General features: G+C 43.9%; 1 long non-coding RNA gene across 1 annotated transcript; it reads right to left on the bottom strand.

Moving 5' to 3' along the window:
• Positions 1 to 498: 498 nt before the first annotated feature.
• On the bottom strand, positions 499 to 1509 carry LOC141614836 (uncharacterized). Its single transcript, XR_012529399.1, has 2 exons — positions 1197 to 1509; positions 499 to 700 (listed from the first exon to the last, which is right to left on the bottom strand). It is a non-coding gene; the product is annotated as an uncharacterized LOC141614836 (long non-coding RNA).
• Positions 1510 to 3168: the final 1659 nt, after the last annotated feature.

Below are 3168 nucleotides of genomic sequence, written 5' to 3'. Positions count from 1 at the left end.
CCGACGATGCCAGAGGAGAGAACGAATAAGCTCCACGAAAAACCCCAACGTTAAGGTCGCCGGAGAGAAACGGATGGTCGGGACTCGTCGCTGACGTAAGGTGGTGGTTACTGCCGGTGAATGGTGATGTCGGTGATGGTGGTAGTTATTGATAAGAATATGATGGGGGTTGGAGGTTTGGAATTTGGGGATATAGGAGAATGAACATGTTGCGTTATAGCGCCATACTTGTGATTTAATTAAAGAACGTTCTCACCGTTCTCACCGGATCTTAACTCTCTCTCTCTCTCTCTCTCTCTCTCTCTCTCTCTATATATATATATATATATATATATATATATATATATATATATATATATATATATATATATATATATATATATATATATATATATATATATATATGTAACACCCCCTCATACCAAGGTGCCTTACCAGGACCACCCTACCATGAGAACGCGTTACCATCTCGGTTGCCCGAGGTTAGTACATATCAAAAGCGTCTGAACTGAGCACATTTATTAAAGTAGTGTAATTAACAAAGTTACAATATCCAAAACCAAATACCGTTTAATGAAATACAAATTCAAGGTCTTAAGAATAAAAGAAACTCGCTAAGACTCCGACGGTGATGCTATGACTTATGGTGGCAAATCTCCCAAGAAAAATCCCAAGCTCTCACTAGCAAAACCTGTCAAGCCTGCTCACCATCCCCGAATGGATCACCGCAGATTCCACAAACAACAACGGGGTCAGTATTATGCAACAACCAAGACAAACAGAAGCAATACTTGTCTGATCATCATCAATCCCCAATCACCCTGTCTCACATAGTATCCGACTACACACTAAAGTGTGTAGCCCTGCCAGGTTACCCATCGCAACAGGTAACCCTCGCCGCCAGTGGGTGACCGCAGCCGATCCCACCTAGTCCAGCTCCTCAACGAGCGACAATAATCCCTGTCCCTTAATGTGCACATCCCCTCCCGTGGCGGGTTCCACGGAGGGCGAACTAGGGTGTGAAGCCACTCCCGCAAGTGACTCCACCACAAACACAATCACATGACATTACTGCCATCTCAATTCCCTCACACCAACATTATCACAACAATCTCCATATTACGATGATCAATAGACAACGATAAATACAATAATCATGTCATGTAAAGCACAACAACTGAGTAGGGAAACCCTACCTTAGCAATCACAGCAGTAAGCAACACGGACAATCAAAAAGGCTCCTCTACGAAGTCTTCTCCTATACAAAGATCATACAACACAATTACACTTTGAACAATTCCCAACATTCCCTTCCCATATAATGTACAGTAACCCAAAAGATACAATAATTACAAAGATAGAACTTACCAACAATGCGACAAGAGTTTATACGGAATAATCACCGCAAATATCCACACAACTATGCTACGAGATGCTCAAGGAAGGAATTAGGGAATGATTTGGGTAGGATTAGGGTAACGTAGAAATGATAATGTGTGAAAAGTGATATTAGAAATCGACGCTGAAAATATAAAATACCCTAATCACTCTTTAATCAAACCGTCGAAATATAACTTCGCTTAAACCAGGACACTCGGTCGAGTGTGACGACACTCGGCCGAGTGGCCTACACTCGGTCGAGTATTCACTATACTCGGCCGAGTGTTCCTCGGCAGAACCGAAATAACTCACACAAAGAGCACTACTCGGCCGAGTAGGCTCTACTCGGTCGAGTAGGCTCCAAAGGAAATCCGTAGTGTTACAATCTTTCCCCCTAAAAAGAACTTCGTCCCGAAGTTCACACTCAACCACACACAAACACAACACCACGACACCAGACTCTAACAAACACATGAAACAACTCCAAGGAACTACACAAGCATCACAACAAGTTACCCCAAACACATCTCCCGACACGAATCAAACAAAGCAAAGAAAACACAAAACACCATCGCGACCATCTCCTACCCCCCTTAAAGACAACGGTTACGTCCCCGTAACCAAACATACCGATCAAAAAGGTTAGGAAAACGGTCTCGCATAGCTTCCTCGGGTTCCCATGTGGCTTCCTCCACATTATGATTAGACCAAAGGACCTTGAGTAAGACCGTCTCACCATTCCGGGTCTTACGAACCTTGCGATCAAGAATCTCCTTAGGAATCTCAGCATAGGACAAGGATTCATCAAGTTCGATGTTCTCCATCTCGAGGATGTGCGACGGGTCACTCACATATTTCCGGAGTTGAGACACATGAAAAACATTGTGAACTCTATCCAAAGCTGGTGGTAAAGCTAACCTGTAGGCTACCTCGCCAACACGGTCCAGAATTTCATAAGGGCCTATAAACTTTTGGCTTAACTTACCCTTTTTCCCAAACCTCATAACACCTCGCATAGGTGACACTTTCAAAAGCACCTTGTCACCTACCGCGAACTCAATGTCCCTGCGGTGTAAGTCGGCGTAGCTCTTTTTGACGATCTTGAGTGCTCTCATCTTTTGGCGAATCAACTGGATCTCGCTCAACCATATCTTGAACCAATTGTGGCCCTAAAACCCCTTTGTCTCGGAACTATCATCCCAACAAACTGGACTTGGCATTTCGGCCATACAAAGCTTCAAATGGTGCCATCCCAATACTTGTATGATAACTATTATTGTATGAAAACTCGATCAAATCGAGTCTGTCTTCCCAACTGCCTCCAAAGTCCATAACACATGCCCTTAGAATGTCTTCTAAGGTCTTGATGGTCCGCTCTGTCTGACCATCGGTTGCCGGATGAAAAGCTGTACTCATCTTCAGTGTTGTACCCATCAACTCTTGCAGTTCTTGCCAAAACTTTGATATGAACCTCGCATCACGATCGGAAACAATATCTTTCGGAATGCCATGCAACCGAACCACATGCTTTCTGTAACCCAATGCAAGCTGCATCTTAGACCAAGTATCCTTCATGGGAACGAAATGGGCTGATTTGGTTAGCCGATCCACAATCACCCAAATCATGTTGTTACCTTGCTGTGACCTAGGTAACCCCACATTAAAGTCCATGGAGATCGACTCCCACTTCCACTCGTGCACTTTGTCGAGACCTGAATCTTACCTTGAGGTCTCCTTTGTTCACCTTTGACCCTTTGACAGGTCAAACATCTAGCCACAAACTCAGCT

This window comes from Silene latifolia, chromosome 11 (assembly GCF_048544455.1).
Source record: "Silene latifolia isolate original U9 population chromosome 11, ASM4854445v1, whole genome shotgun sequence".
Taxonomy (NCBI): domain Eukaryota; kingdom Viridiplantae; phylum Streptophyta; class Magnoliopsida; order Caryophyllales; family Caryophyllaceae; genus Silene; species Silene latifolia.
This window is presented reverse-complemented; position numbering and strand designations above follow the sequence as displayed.